The sequence below is a fragment of the Lates calcarifer genome, unplaced genomic scaffold, assembly GCF_001640805.2.
Source record: "Lates calcarifer isolate ASB-BC8 unplaced genomic scaffold, TLL_Latcal_v3 scaffold_62_131, whole genome shotgun sequence".
NCBI classification, from domain to species: domain Eukaryota; kingdom Metazoa; phylum Chordata; class Actinopteri; family Centropomidae; genus Lates; species Lates calcarifer.
In genome coordinates this window covers 133,816-150,701 of record NW_026118170.1, presented here as the reverse complement: position 1 = coordinate 150,701, position 16,886 = coordinate 133,816, and the positions used below count along the sequence as shown (strand labels likewise).

Here is a 16,886-nt window from a genome sequence, read left to right as displayed (position 1 = left end):
ATACCACACATCATTGTTTCCTCTTGATCTAAAGATAGAAAAACACGTGGAGTCTCTTCAGCCTGAGGCGATGTAAAGCTAATGTGGGATGTGTAGGAACAGTTGGCGACATTCCCCCGTCTTCCTCGCTCTGCAGTCCACTGGTCCATGGCTAATAAGTTTATGAGGAAGGGATTACTGCTTTATAAAAGGCCATTCAGTCCTCCTGTGGAATCCCATCACACTTTAATTACCAGCCTGAGTAAAAAGGTTGAAGCCCAACGTATCGGTGTAAAAGGCCCAACGGAGAGGTTGACGCATAATTGTTTACTGCTGCGACACGACCATGAAGGCGGCGAGCTGCTGTCGTCAGTCTCTACATGGCAGACGTGTCTAATCGTCGGCTGATGCTCGCAGCCTGGGAGTACGCTGAGAGAGAAGGAGAGCAGTTAGGGAAAATCCCAGCACTCGTTTAACAGAATATACCTTTGTTTTCCAACACAAAGGCCCGGGTTTTTATGCTGTTGTTGTTTTTACACCTCCCCTACAAAGCCCGGAGAATTGATTCTGCACACTGCTAGTAATTAGCTCGCGTTATGAGATCCCTGCTGCCAGCAAAGCAAAGCCCAAAAACAAAAGCTGCTGTGGTTTTAATGCCAGGATCAGGTGCTCAGATGTTCGACAGGCTGCCTGGCCGTGGGGCTAAGCCCGGGCTTAGCCCTGACACAGAGAGATTGCCGTGCGCAGAGGAGGGAGGAAAAATTGCCTTTCATGGATTCAGGCAGATTATAGAGTTTAAGTCACCTGTCTACAACAGTTCATGGTCACAACGAATACTTTCCATCTATCTTAGGAGCCATTTCCCTTTTTTTTCAGGCTGACAATGACAGATTACAATATCGCTCCCAGACTTCTACTCGGCAGAGTCGCCATCCCTCACAATGGCAGTTGTCAAGTACAGCAAAGCAGGCTGGGCCCGGTTTACTCAGTTCAATGCGGTTTGGAGGCAAAATAGGACATCAATCAACAAATGTGAGCTATGAAAGAAAAAAACCTTGTGTGTGTGTGTAGTGGAAAGAGAATGGAGCTGTTCATTCTGATGGAAATCACTGTGACATTTCTAACTTTTGTCGAGAATTAGCTGCAAAGAAACACGTCTGCTGTCAGAGTCATAGATGTGATCATTATTTGCTCGAAACCCATTAAATGTTTGAAGGTCAGAATGAGCTGTCGACCTTTACATTAGGAGACAGGATATCTCGTAGTCATCTGAGTGTGTTGTTTACCCGCTGATCAAACACCAGTAAGACTTTTGTCTTTGTACTTGAAGTTTGTAGATGAATCCAGAAAGCTGCTGATCTTCAGTGAGTCCTCAGACTCAGGTCTTTGTAGATGAGACAGTAACTCTCCTGGAGTGAACGGAGGAAAAGTCACTGTGAAACAATGAATCGTTCGGCCTTAACTTCCAATTCCCTGACATTAACAGGTCGGCATTTTTCCATGATAAATCAGTCTCTGTGCAGACTAAAGTTCCCTCTCAGTGCTAGGACTGAAATTATGTGGCCCATTTTGGAAGAGGTTGAAGATTTACATTTTCAGGGGGTGGAAGTTAGAACCCTCTGTCATCCCGATGGGCTCCATTTCAGCCAAATGACTTCAAATTAATGGAGCCCATTTTGAGGGAAGAAGTAGGATTTCATTTCAGATGTGGAGATCATTTATCCATTCCCGTGGGGTTACAGCTCCATTTCTGCAGCGAGGGACACAGAATCCATTTTGTTACTGTTGTGGTTCATTTCATGTGGGAGTCAGTCAGTCAGTCATTCTGGAACTCGTCACTCACCAACCAACCTGTTGCCCAAAAGAAAAGAAATAAAAAGTGTAATTTCCTCGAAGGCCAAATGAGGCACAAATCTGAACGAAGCCAGTTTGACATGTAGTCTTTGCATTCTCCCCGCCCTCCTCCTCCTCCTCCTCCTCCTCCTCCTCCTCCTCCTCCTCTCTCTCTCTCTGGCCTCTTGCATCTCCTGTAGTGCATTTTGCTAGTCTTACTTCAGCTCCTCTTGACAGAACTGCATTGCAACCCTCCTCCTCCTCCTCCTCCTCTTCATCTCTCAGTGCATCGCCTCTCCTCTCCTGCCCGCTGCAGTATGGCAGTAGATTGTTCCTCTACAGACTCGTGCATCCTTCCTTCCTGCTATTGCCTTCACAGTATGTTGCCCCCCCCTCCTCCCCCGCCCCTCCTAAGTCTCCCCCACTGCCACACACTCTCCCCCGCTGAGTGTTGGCAGCAGTGCGACACCTTAGATAATCGAGCCTTGCTGTCTTGTTCGCTCCTTGATAGACAAAGCGGTTGTTTTCCTTAACGAGGACAAACAACGTAGAGTTGGTAACGTGTTGTTAGAATATGCTGTGTTTAATTCTGATCTTTTTTTTATTAGACCCCAAAGGCTCCAAAAATGAAGCTACTCACAAGAAAGGTACTTTCCTTTTCTTTTTCCCTTTGTTTTCTTCTTCTTTTCTTCCCTGACCATGGTTTTGTGTTTATCAATCACTCATGCAACAATGAGGCATTTTCCAAATGTTGAGAAAAATAGGAACGTTAGGGAAATGCCTGTTTGGTCTGAATATATATCTAAATATACAGAGACTGTCATGTGTTGTTGTTTCACTGTGTAGAGATGAACTTCTGCCACAGGAGTTATCAAGTTAAAAAAGAATATTGTGAATATTTCAGTAATATTTCATGGTGCTGACAGATTTTCTCCTTTAATGCCACAAACAGTTGTTTCATTAGAATCACAACATGTCGTAAAATCTAGTTCATTCTTGTACAGCAGCAGATATGAAGTCTGTAATCTCAGGCTCAGGTGAAACTGCAGGTTTTACACGACTCATGGTTTTTATCTCCCTCATGAAGGCCAATATAGACACACAGCTGTTTTTAACTTGGCTGGTGTGTAAAGAAAGAGCATGTTTTCATCTGCAGCTTCACAGTGAGACTGATGATCAACAGGAGAGCAGTTCTTCAGCCTCTCACTCACACTCATGTGTTCATTTCATTTGAGCAGCTTCAGTAGGAACAGTAGATTGTTGCAGTGTTGTAGTGACAGCTGGGAGCTGATGTTACCACACAACCTTTACTGAGTCCAACTGTCTGACAGTGTTCAGGCCAGAAACTGTTTACAGCCTGATTCATCAGATGGAATCATAGTACAGTGTACTGTGTACAGTGTGTACAGTGTGTACAGTGTACTACAGTGTACTACACTGTGTACAGTGTACAGTGTACTACAGTGTGTACAGTGTGTACAGATGTGTACAGTGTACTACACTGTGTACAGTGTACAGTGTACTACAGTGTACGTTGTACAGTGTGTACAGTGTACTACAGTGTGTACAGTGTACAAGTGTGTACAGTGTACAGTGTGTACAGTGTACTACAGTGTGTACAGTGTGTACAATGTGTGTACAGTGTACGTACAGTGTACAGTGTGTACAGTGTACTACAGTGTGTACAGTGTACAGTGTACTACAGTGAATAGAATGAGCTTTCGTATAATGTGGTAATGAATACAGGGAGGATACAGTATATTATAGTGCAGTACAGTAGAATACTGTGTAATGTAGTACAGTAGATTACAGTAGAGTGCAGCTCAGTACACACGTGTGTGTGTGTGTGTGTGTGTGTGTGTTGATCCGTGTTGAAGAATCTCTCTCAGCCCATTTGGCTCGTTAGCTTAACATGCTAACGCTCGTAGCACAGCAGGCCCTTTACACAGTGGCTCCTGTCAGTCGTAACTAATGTGTATGTGGCCCTAATTTGCATGCACAAAGTGGAGGCCAAGGCAAACCCCCCTATACACACACACACACACACACACACACACACATACTCCACACACACTCCACAAACACACACAGTGCAGCGTCCTGCAATTAGTGCTGCAGGAGTTTCCAGACAATTACAGTCGGTGATGGAGCAAACAGCAGAGGTGATGCGCGGGCGATCTGTGTGGGCAGTGCTGCCAAACACCCTCAGCACAGGTCAACTCAGCTCATTTGAATGTTTCCTGGAAACAGAGTTTTCCTCAGTGAGTGAGGAAACGTTGTAAAGAGGCGACTCAGGCCGAGGCGTCTGGAGATGATTAAAACAAAGATTCACCTTCAGCAGCGTCTTTACCCTCAGCTCTGCAGATTTCATCCTTTGTGTCTGATTACTCCAGGTGACTAATGCTATTCACAGACACTCTGCTGGTTTGCAGACTAAAGACCCCAATTATCTCCTGAGCTTCCTGTGCTGGCCAACACTGTCAGCTTCACAGGAGACGGTGTTTGGTGTTATCAGGCCGTCGGCCTCCAGGCTGCTGCTGCACATAACTCAGCCCCCGCCTCAGGAGAGAGAGGAAACTGCAGAGCTAATAAAGAACGAGCTCTCATTTTAATGTTCAAACAGCAAGTGGAGGATTACACTGTGGTTCCACTTTAAACTGATCTGAGACAACATGCAGAACCGACGTTATAAACCCATATACATTTATCACTTTTAATACTGTGGCGTATATCAGGATAACATGGGCACTGTTTTATTGTTGATTTGCTGGAAAAACCTTCCAGTGTTCTGACTTTATCCAGAACTGAACTTATTAATTAACCTTGGTATCAGTATGAAGTATTTTAAAATGTAATCATCTATATTAAATATAGATATATGAAGAGAGAAAAGAGAAATTTAACTTCGGCTAACATGAATAAATCTGCTCACTAACAATCCAGGCTAATTCATTTTTATAATATAACAAAGAGAGGAGAGACAGAGACTGATGTTAGTGAGGTGGAGCTGACTGCTCATCAGAAAAGATAAAAACAATAAGTTCTTTATTTCCTGTCTTTCTGTGGAAGAGAGGAGAGGACAGGAAGTGAACAAGATGAGGTTAGTGTTGAGGGAAGAGAGGAAGAGATGGAATACACAAGAAGGGAAGCAGAGGCAAAACAATGGATGGACAAATCTGAGGAAAGGACTACTAAAGAAAGGGCTGATGAAGAAAAAGAAAAGAGCAAATGAAATTGTATGTGGGGAGAGGAAGAAAAAAGACGTCAGAGGAAAGAAAGAGGAAATGGAAACAAGAGACAAGAATATTAAAGAGGGAAGAGAAAGACAACAAGGAGGAAACAAAGCAAACAGCGACAGCAGAGGAATGAATAAGTCGAACAAATCACCGGAAAGCCATCGTCGAGGAGGAGACGTGGGAGCAAGAGGAGACGAACGAGGGCCCACAGAGAGGGGGGAGGAGGAGGAGGAGGAGCAGGAGGAGGAGGATGGAGGGGGGGGTCGGGAGGCGATTCTCCTGCAGCATGTTCAGCAGAATTCAGTCAGCAGGTCAGGGCCTGAAGCCTCGACACAGCCGCCGTCGGCAGCAGCCGTTCCTCCTGATTAGAGGCTCCGCTCTGCTCCTTCTGTTGTGGGATGTTCAGCACATATTACACACAACTCACCTCCTCGCACCGGCGCTTTATGCAGATTAATGTTAGGCCGAGGGATATTTGTCTGCTAACAGATTCTGGGCTCTCCTTCCTCCTCGGTGCCACGCGAGAGGCCAGAGGATTCAATCTGTCTCTGTAGATTTATGCTGATCCAAGTGGCTGGTTTCATGGAGGACGGCTTTGTGATGTGATTGCACAGTGCTTTAGAGAGGTGACACTTTAATGTGACGACTGCAGGTCGGAGCATATTGCGGTTATTTTACTTTTTTATTGAGAGAAAAAAAAATTGCTACTATGTAGATTTATGCTTATCCAAGTGGCCTGTCTGGTGGAGAACACCTTTATAATGTGATTGCACAGTGCTGCAGAAAGCTAACACTGCAGAATGATTACTGCAGGCTGGAGCACGTCTGTGGTTTTATTGAATGTAAAGCAGAATATCCCCCTGCACAGATTAATGCCAATCCAAGTGGCCTATTTTAAAGAGCATAATGTGGCTGCATGGAGCTGTGGAGAGGAAACACTCGGGGCTGATTGCAGGGTTTTTCTCCTCGATAGAAACAAATGATCATCAGTCACCTCTGCAGGTTCAGTCTGCTAACACCACTAAAACCAGCTGGGTCAGATTACAGAAGGTGGTGTTCTCTCCTCTTCCAGATACATCAACATGCAGAGGGTTTGTCAGGTTAGAGAGACGAAGCTACTGATGACAAACAGAAAGTCAGTCTTTAGATCTCCACGTTTTCAGAGTGTCGTCAGAAACACAAATGGAACTTCTCCATCTGCCTTCATGATGAATTCAGCACAGTCACGTCATAACGTCTACATCCTGTCAACACTGGAGGGATGTTTATCATCAAGATCCATTCAGGCTTTGTACTATTCAGCCTCTGAAAACAGATTGCAGCCCATCATAACAACATCAATAACCACATTAGAAATAAACAACATGTTCTAAACAGTAGACAGAACCTCTTTGTTGTTATAGAGTTATTTTATATCTTCTATCAAAATCAGATTTGAGTGATGGATGACTGACAGTGTAAACTGCACAGACACGAATCAGTCTCCATGTAGATTCATCACCATCTGAGTTTTTATACAAACTTTTTACTGAAAGAGAAAAATAAACGTGCTGGATTTCACAAATAGATTTTCCCACAGTAGATGGTTGTCATGAGAATTCATCAGATAACAGGTTGGTTTTTTATTGCAAACATTTAATTCATATTTTAACCACTTTTATTTGTGGGGATCTAAATGAACAGAGAAGTTTTCTGATGATGTTGAAGAGTTTAAACACTGCAGTGACTCTGCAGGACGTTACACTGGAGAACAGACCTGTGTGATCAGTGAGGATGGAGGAAGGAGAACATGTGATGTCCCTGATGTGTTTAAGGGATAAGGTGAGGGGGCGGAGTGTGTGTGTGTGTGTGTGTGTGTGTGTGTGTGTGTGTGTGTGTGTGTTGATCCACTAATCTCACATGACTCTCTACCTTCCTCTCAAGATGATTAAAAGCATCGAGCTAACAGCAGAGCATCACGACACACTCGTAAATCACACACTGATTTATTGAGCAGATGACCATCTCTCTCTCTCTCACACACACACACACAGCAAACAGTCCATCTACACAAACACACAGTCAGGCAAACAAACATGCAAATAACAAACAGGAAGGATCAAACAAACACACAGTAACACACAGACAGAGAAACATGTACAGTGCAAACACATTTTAAATCACACGCACACACACTCTGCAGCATCTTTACCTCTCAGTAATCCAGTGGAGTAAAGCTCCAGTCACCTCGTCTCCGTCACCGTGTCGCCGTCGTAAACCTGCTATTGATTCCCGTTTCCTCTGCAGTCAGAGAGCTGCCAGCCTGTCATGTCCGCCCGTCACTCAAAACCTGGCCTGGAAAACCCTGGAAGGTCCAGGAGCACTGCTTTGTAACTCACCAGAGACTTCAGTATCTGAGAGAAACAGTCTAATCTGCTTCACCCTTAAACAGGACAAAATCATCAACAAGCCTTTTGAGTGCTTGTCTCAGATCCAACATGGCCGCTGTGCACTGACCAGAAACGATGATCACAGTGTGACCATGACTGTCGCCAGTATATCCTCCGATGTTTTACTTTCTCGTGTTTCATGGGACAGCTAAAATACGTCGTGTCCTCCTTCCTTGGCCGCCATTTTAACAGGTTTCAATGTTCCTCCTCTTCTGCTACGGAGCCAAGATGGCGACCGCTGAGGGAGAGACGTGTCCATTGTTCCATGTTCTTATGGAGACACTGGGAACCCCACCAACACTTTATTTTTTTAAACGCCTTAAAACATCATTTACAACTCAGTGACACATCCACCAACACTGACTCAGTCTCAGAGACCAGAGGCATGAAAACTGACAAATTAACCAGTTAAACCTCCTTATTTCCCTTTAACCAACTCCTCCAAACTAAATGATCAACAGTCCGTGTTGACGACTCAGCCATCAACCTATAACCTCCTCCAAACACTGACTGCTTTATACATCTACTTTATAGATGTCATAATAACTATGGCCACTAGATGTCACTTAACAAGTCAAATACATTTTATTTATATAACTCAGAATCACAACAAAAGTCAAGGCACTTTCCATATAGAGCAGGTCTGAACTCTTTGTATTATATTTCTGATCCTTCAGGTTTAGTTGATCAGATCATCTTCACAGATGAACACCACTGTTCTGATGTTTGAAGCTAATCACTCAGAAGTAAGAAGCTAATGTTAGGCTATAAACCAACGAGGGAACAAGAAGTGCTAACATGCTAACATGCTAACTTACTTCCTGGTTTTAGGATCAGTCCTGCAGCAGTGTGTGTGTGGTGTGTGTGTGGTGTGTGTGTGTGGTGTGTGTGTGTGTGTGTGGTGTGTGTGTGTTTGTTTGTTTGTTTGTTTTTTACAGTCTCTCCCCCTCAGAGTTAAATCAGTATTTACACAGAGCTCTGCTTCCTCCAGCTCTCAGAGAGATGGATGTTTGTTTGTCGATGCCTCGATAAGACTGAGTGTGTGTGTGTGTGTGTGTGTGTGTGTGTGTGTCAGGTTAATACGTATAAACAGAGTGTGGGAGAGAGGAAACGCACACATGCAAACACATGCTGACAGGCAAACACACACACACACACACTCTCACAAACAGTCTCACACAGCGTCACATGGACAAACTGAAAATGCTCCGAGGCACGAAGGCCAATTTGAGTAAATATGCAAAGACAAACACACACACACACACACACACACACACACAGAAAGCCTCAGGTGATTTCTGACCAGGCTGCCATCTCTCCATCCATCCATCCATCTCTCCATCCTCTCCTCCGCCTGCCTCCCACTTTGAATACATTTCATCTCCTAATGAAAGTTGAACAGCCTGTGGCTGAGAGCGAGAATACGAATGAGCTGAAGAGGCTGAGTGACAATGAGACAGGGAAAGAAAAAGAAGGAAGATTCATAGAAAGAGTGAAGGAGAGATGGAGGGAGAGGAGGGGGAGGTAAAAGGCATCATAATGGTATTTCTTCTCCCTCGCTGGGGAGGAAAATTAAGTTTTTCCCTAAAGTTCACTCCATGGAAGAGGCGATGATGGATGGCTGAATATGTCGGCAGGAGAAACCACCATTCCTCATCTCACCACTCCAATTAAACAGTGACAGGAAGTGGCTCCCCCCCCTGCCCCCCCGCTGCTGATCAACCGCACTGTTTACTCCCTGGTTTAGAGCTGAAAGGGTTTACTGTTCTATAGGAGCAGCCAGGTATACGCTTTCTCTGTGGGAGAATAATGAGCTGTGTCTGTGGAGATGAAGAACGACGGAGGACGAGCTGTGGCATCTGCATGGGAATGAAGGCAGAAATAAAGAAGAGGAGGCTGCAGACGGGTTCTCTCTCCTCACACGGAGTTGACAGAAGAGAAACAACATTGTCTTGTTTCAACATTGTTTCATTGTTTCACAGCCTTCCTAGCGTTTTCTTCTTCCTCTCGGTGTATCGCAGCCACGTCACGTCTGGATGTAAAAAGGCAGAGAAAAGAGAGAACGTTCTCCTTCCTTTATTTATTTATGTATGTATTTATTTGGCCTGTAGTCCTGCTCGTTGGCATGTGGAGAAAGTCAGGGAAAATCCTTGAAAGTTTGTTGATTTGAGGAAAAAAATCAAAGCCTGAGATTTTTCTGTTGTTTGGAATCAGCCTCGGGGTGTTTAACCAATTTAGGATTGATCTACTGGAAAGTTTAGGGACTTGAAAGAGAAGGATTTTGCAAAATGAACAGTCAGAATTGATGCAGCAGATACTCTGATTTCAGCTCCCAAAACACTGGATCTTACTTTTCCCATAATGCAACTCATCAGCATCTTTTCATTGGAGCCTCCGTTGGGTGAAACACCTTTACCTTTCAGACTCAGTGTCTCCGAGCCACAGAGACAATACCTGCAGCTCCCCAACAAAAACCAACAAAATCTCTCCGTAGACAAACATACGTCGACCCTTCTGTTGTGTTTTTTGTAGCACTGTCAATCGATTCAAATATTTGATTGTGATTATCGCGATTTTTTATCTGTTGTAAATGAACCTTAAAGGGATATTTTTTGAGTTTTTAAAACTGAAATCAACATGAGAGTGGGAAAATATGCTCTTTCTGATTATTTACAGTAAATGTAAATAACTTTGGTTGGAGAACATCTGATAAAAGACACTTTTTCCATTTCTGCTCAGGGAGGTTTGTTCCCCAGTCTACGGGGTGGGCTGAGGGTCATAGTCACAGAACACGTGCGTCAGAAACATTAGTGGCGTTAAAAGGACTTTGCATCAACTCGTTATTAACACATTAACTTTGACAGCTGCAGATGTTTGGTTTGAATCCTGTAGTTCTAATGAAGAGAAACTGATTCAGTATCTCAGTCGACAGTTTTCTTCCAGTTTGAGTTTGTCTCTTTGTTTTAACCTGACGACGTTCAGCTCGTTAAAGAAACCGTCTGACCTCAGCTCCACTCAGCATCTTTGGGACGAGCTGGAAAAGTGTCTGAATACTTTTGTTCCATGAACTGAAAAGCTCCATTTTAGAAGCATTAGAGTCAAATATATATTTAATGTTCCAGTTAAAGAATATTCCCTCTAACACTCAGGTATCCTCCTCAGGTTTCTGCATCTGTGTCCAGAAAAGTTTGAAGAACTTTTTCTTTCTGAGCTCAGAATCAGTTTCACAACTTTTAGCAAACTTTTTTTTTTATTTTGAAGTTGAGCTGAGTAACTTCCAGGAATATAAAGCTCTCGGCGTTTGATAAAATGTTCATTATTTCACTGTTTCACTATCGAGTCAGGAGATTTATGATGCTTTAAAGTTCCCCGGGAAACTCTTTTTTTCCTCCTCTCGCTGGCGTTTCAGCTCTGATGTTTATTCATGGAGGATAAGAACAAAATGATCACCTCCTCAGCTGTCGTGTTCGGCCATAACCAAGAAAAAACAGCAATAGGGAAGAAAAACAACCCTCCACTTCTCTCTCTCTGAGTCCTGCTGGTAAAATGAGTCGTGTTCCTCAACTTCACTGAGCATGTGTGGTGAATATATATTAGTTCAATAAAAAGTAAAACTGCTTTCCCCGGTCCGTATAGCCCACAGACGATGCCCTATAAATATTTAATGTCTCACAGCCATTGTACTATTTTTTGCTGACGGCAGCTCAATTGCAAAACAGGCGATGCTGCGTAATTCTGAGTATTATTCATATAATTTGTAGCCTGCAACTTTCCCTCCTGCCCCGCCCTCCTCTGCTTAGTTTAGCTCTGTGCCATTTGTTGCTGCAGAAATCCAGCGTCCCTGCTGCGGCGCTCAGGTGTCACTGAGGAGAGGGTTAAATAAAGCACCGGTCCTCAGATACCTGCGTTTAACAACCCTCCTCGGGCCTGATAATGGGGCCTACCCCACTACACCACATACACCCTGTGCTCCTCTTGTAAAAGCACGAGCGGACGTTTGATTTATGCTGCTTCATTAGTTCCACTCTGTGGTCCAGGTACGCCGCTGTGGGGAGGAGCTGGTAATGAGGATGTCAGTGGGGACGGCTGAGGGGTCGACCAGTTAATTGGTGGCTGTAAATGCTGAGCTGATGATGAGGAGTTTGGGGGATGTTGGTAAAGACGAGTCTCTGCAGGCCGATCTGTCGCCAACAATACTCCGTTAACTACATCAGAGATCAGGATTGTCCTGAGGACGCTGCAGTGGACGGAGAGTTTCACACCTGCATCAACCAAACACACCTGAGCTGCACTGTTGCAAAGAGCATCAGTGTTAATGGACAAACAGGAGAAAGTTCAGATTTATTCATTTGATTTTTGGTTTTCATTTGACTGACGTGTTGTTAGGTTTGTTGTGGTTACACCTGCTACCTTCAGCGTGTCCTGAGGACCAGGCTCTGACTGATCTCAGAGCTGCTCGTTTGGCTGAAGTTGGCCGTTGGTTCTCGGTTGGCTCCTCACCATTTTTCTGTCTCATCCAACATTAAACTACTGAAGTGGCAGGTGACAGATGACAACATGTTAATCTGTTGGCTGATGCTAAGACTTCTGTGTAATACAGCATTTGCAAACGTAATGAAAACAACACATAGATGTTTATTTTTTTCAGAAGGTAAAAGTGTTGAGCAGAGTTCAGAGTTCTCTGCTGGTTCTTACTGAAAGAATGTGTGGATTTAACTTCCTCTTCCACCAACAACATCTGGCAACAGCTTTGACTTCCTGAGTTCATCAGAACTTAAATCTGCTCCTCAGACACGCACGGCTCAGCCGCCTTCATCCTCAGCAGGAAGTGAACTGTGAGAGCTGCAGTGTGTCTGTCTGTGTGGACCAGCTATTGTTGTCTGATGAGGATCAGTCACCAGCAGAGACCTGAGTCCTGATGCTGATGAGACCTCAGAGCCTCAGTGGACGTATCATCTCCAACTCAGATCCATGACCGAACTGAAACCATGGATCTTTGTCAGGTTTTGTTTTCGTGCGTTGAAGCGACATGTTGAATAAAATATGTATTGGCAGAGGTTTGACTCCACAGTGAGGACAGAGATGGAGCTTTGGATTATAACACAGATCCAGGTCTTTAAGGACTAAACGAGTTGTTTACTGTGGTCGATGAGAAGGAGTTTCACTGCAGGAACGAGGCTCCACGTCTTCTTTTAGTGACCCTGTCTGCCTGCCTCTTCTTCTAAAGACGCTTCAGACGAGCAGTGTGTTTATGTGAAACATGCCTTTAATCAGAGAGGATCCAGTATGAGCCGGGTGTTATTGGACTGGAGTGTCTCCTCTGGCAGCAGTGCAGCTCCCTGTGGTCTGAATGCACCTGCTCTATCATCCTAACATATGGCGTTTGGTGGATGTGGTGTAACCTGCTGTTTAGTCGATGCTTTAATGCAAAACGCGTCCAGTGTGAGGAGCAGATACATTTGTGGTAAGAGTTTTATCTTGGAGCAGCGACGAGCTGCAGACGCAGACATGTGCCAAGCTGCCATGTTTTCAGCAGTGTTTGAACTTAGTACAGAGACGACAGAGAAACGTTCCCTCAGCTCGTCTCCTCGGCTGGCAGCTCGCCTTTAGTTCCACCATGTTGAGTTTACACTGGAAAAAAGCTCCAAGTCTCTCAGAGGGGGTCGGGCGGGGGGGGAGTGGAAAACCAGCCAAACTATTAATCATTAAAAAAGCAATTACTGACACTTCCCTGGCCGGTTTATCAGCCTGTCATCTTCATACCATCTCTATTTAGACCGATCTACTTCCTGGATAACCACCAAACACTCTGCTCTCTGTCAGCTCCGCTCCGAGGAGAAAAATGAGCGGCCGCCGCCGCCGACGATGATGATGATGACGACACTCTGAATACACACCAACCACCAACACGGCCAACCCGTGGCAAAGAAGAGTCGTCTCAGTAAAATCTTATGTTGCTGTGAAACAGCCGTCTCCTGCTTTAACACTCGATCTGCTCTGCAGACAGTCCTTCAGTTTTTCTGATTATTGAGCTCAGTAAATCCCAGCAGCAGCAGCTCGTGCAGTCAGTCGCTGGCTGGGTCCAACAAACTTCAAAATAAATGCACTTTTTAAGTTAGAAATGAAGTGAGTAAATAGATTCATCTTGTCCAGGCAGTGGATGTATTTTGTGTTGAGGTACGGTGGCCTGCAGGGACAAACTCTGAGAACATAGAGGATGAGGACTGTGTGTAACATGATCTGATGTTATCAGCTGCAAACCTTCAAGAACCAATGAGGCGTGGAGAGTGTGTGTTAAACTACATGTTAAAGAGTGTTCAGAGAGAGTGTGTGTGTGTGTCTGACCCTTTGTCACTTTATCATGTGTGTGCAGCTCTTACTGTGTGTGTGTGTGTGTCCTGTTGTTGATGTGAGTTTCCAGCCTCCGTCAGAATCAGGTTCAGGTCAGAGAAATAAAAAGACACGGGGGAAAGAACCTGAGACACTTTTATCTGCTCCCATTAAAGATTCTGTTCCAGAGGAAAGTTTGAGTTCAGACCCTCAGCTGCATAAAGCTGCTTTATGATCCTGGTCCAGGACAACAACCTCATCCTCCAGTCGACAGACAGGACCAGGTCTGTCCTCTCAGTCAGCAGGTAGACACATTAAAAACACTCTGATTAGTTCAGACAGAAGCAGGTACATCAGGCCAGGTGTGCAGTGATTCAACAGTCACCCAGAGAGTTCATGTTATTCAGCAGGCGAGTTACAACTGTATGTGTGCCAGTGTGAGTCAGAGGCTCTTATTTTTACCTGAATCCAGGAGCCAGTGTTTGAGATATTCTCAGGGATCATCATAAACTGCAGGTGTTCAGAGGAGGAAGCTAAAGAGGAGCAGCTGCACAAAGTCAAAGGTCAACGTCACATCACAGGTTCAGTGAATATCGACCGATGACAGGAGACGACCCCATAACCTGTAAGACAAAGGACAGAGAGGCAGTGTGTGTCAGTGTGTAGGCAGTGTGTAGTCAGTGTGTGTAGTTAGTGTGTAGTCAGTGTGTAGTTAGTGTGTAGTTAGTGTTAGTGTGATGTCCATACTTCAAACATCCATTTACTCCAGTTTGAACTGAACATCAAGCTCCAACTCTGAGTGTCTTCAGCTGCACAGACAGGAAACATGGACAGATTCATATCTGAAACTCCTCCTCTCCTCTCCTCCTCTCTCCTCCCTCCTCTCCTCCTCTCTCCTCTCTCCTCTCTCCTCCTCTCTCCTCCTCTCAGTCCTGAGAGTAATCTTTATTATAATTACATATTGTAGATATGAGTCACGTAGTGAACGAGCGCCTGCGGCTGTTTTTAATGATTGTTTCCCTTTTAACCTATGATTCTACTCTATGGCTTAACCACACTTACATGTTGTGTGTTGTGTGTTGTGTGCTGTGTGTATGTGTGTGTATGTGTGTGTATGTGAATGACTCTCAGATGATATTCCTCCTCCTCTGTGGCCTCCAGCTCCTCCAGCTCCTCAGACTGTGACAGGGAGAGTAATTGGCCATCAAAATAATCCAGACCCCTTCCTTCATCCCCAGCTAGCCGCCGGCCAGTGGAATTAGACCCCGAGTTTAGCCGGGGACATTTAACACAAACTGTGTGTGTGTGTGTGTGTGTGTGTGTGTGTGTGTGTGTACAGAATACGATCCAGTCTCTTGACTTATTATAAATGACATGTTGTAATCCAGCAGAGTATTGAAAAGCCTTTTTCTGATGATGATGATGATGGTGGTGAGGAGGAGGAGGAGGAGGAGGAGGAGTGGATTAAATATAATGGGATTACAGTAATCAGATTACAGATAGTGTAGTTGAAATGTGGAGGCAGTGATCTCATTATTTCCCAGACAAAGTGCTGATCGCGGAGCGTTGTCGACAAATTGTTAAACAGAGTTTTTCATGCAGCTTTAATGATGAAGAGAAAAGTCCTGAATCTTTATCATTGTAGCGTCTGATCAGGGTTTTCATCCACGGAGGATTAACAGCAGTTCATTAGGTCGACACCAGAAGATCTTCACAGTTCTCCTGTTTCCACTTCACATCTTTAATGTTCAGAGAAGTGTTTCTGCCACCGGAGGAAAAAAACAACTCTCAGACATGCCGAGTGTTTCTGAGCAAGGTCAGAGGGAGGAGACGTTAACAGCTGGAGACAGTTCCTTCTCCTCAGAAAACACAAAAAGATCTAAACGTTAAAACTGAAGTATCACGGTCACAAACTCAGACCTCACCTGTTTCTACCTGTTTAAACTGGAAAATCACAAGTCACGAGCTAAAGTATCGTCGTTCATGTAGTGTGTGTTTCTGTGTTGATCTGTTGTAAGTTGGTTCTGAGCTGAGAGAAACATGAAGGTGGACACCAACGCTAGAGTCAGGCAGCAGCTAACTTAGCTTAGCATAAAGACTGGGAGCAGGGGGAAACAGTTAGCTTAGCTCTGTGCCCACCAACACTGTTAAATCTCACCAGTGAACTGTCGACCTTTTATCAACACAGAAATAAAAACCAGGCACTTTGTGGTTTTAGACAGAGATTATTTTCACAGACGTGCTGCTGAACAGGAGCCACTGCTAGCTCTTTCCACTCGCTTCTAGTCGTTATGCTAAGCTAGGCTAATTAACTCTGTACTTACTAAGGCTCAGACAGAGAGTAGCAGTGAGAAAACAGTGAATAAGCACATTTCAGTGTATGAATGTTGGCTCTGCAGTTTACCGAGCAGACGACCTCTGTCCTCATCAAACCTGCGACCACCTGACTCCTTTACAGCCAATAACACGAGAGCGAGAGACGAGAGGCCGGCCGTCCTCCACCCTCCTCACTCCAACTAATCGCATTTGTGTGTGTACAACCTGGTAATACAGCAAATCAATGGAGCGGCCGTAAAAGACCTGAACGCTATTTACTCTCACCTTCACTCGCTCGTCTGAAAACTGCCTTGAACGCAGCGTCTCACCTCTGAGAGGAGAGCTGGGGGGAGGATGGGGAGGATGGGGGAGGAGGGGGAGTCCTTTGAAATGACTGTGTTTATTGATATCGCCTGAGTTTGACCGACAGCACTTTCTCAGTCTCTGAGGGGAAGTGAAATTGATTTTCTCGTCGAGTTTTCTTAAGTTGTAATGAGATGTTTACACATTTTCCGTCTCAGCGACTCTGGAACAAACTTCCTGCTGTTGTCAGACTCTGTTGTCGAGTGTTTAAGCTCCGAGCAGAGACTCATTTCTTCAGCGTTAGAAGCTGCCTCACCTGACAGTCTCTCTGTTTACTTCCTGCAGTCTGTCATCCACTCTCCTCAGCTTACGTCTCCTCTGCTGCTTTAATATCCACACACAGGAGCACCTGAACGCACCGTCCACCTCAGCTCACTCCAGTTTAGTTCACGTCTTTTTC

At 44.7% G+C, this 16,886-nt stretch overlaps 1 protein-coding gene across 3 annotated transcripts in view; it reads left to right on the top strand.

The window, feature by feature from the left end:
* Nucleotides 1–16,886, top strand: part of glra1 (glycine receptor, alpha 1) — an 84,729-nt gene that overhangs the window by 31,062 nt on the left and 36,781 nt on the right. The gene's annotated exons all lie outside the window — the stretch shown is intronic.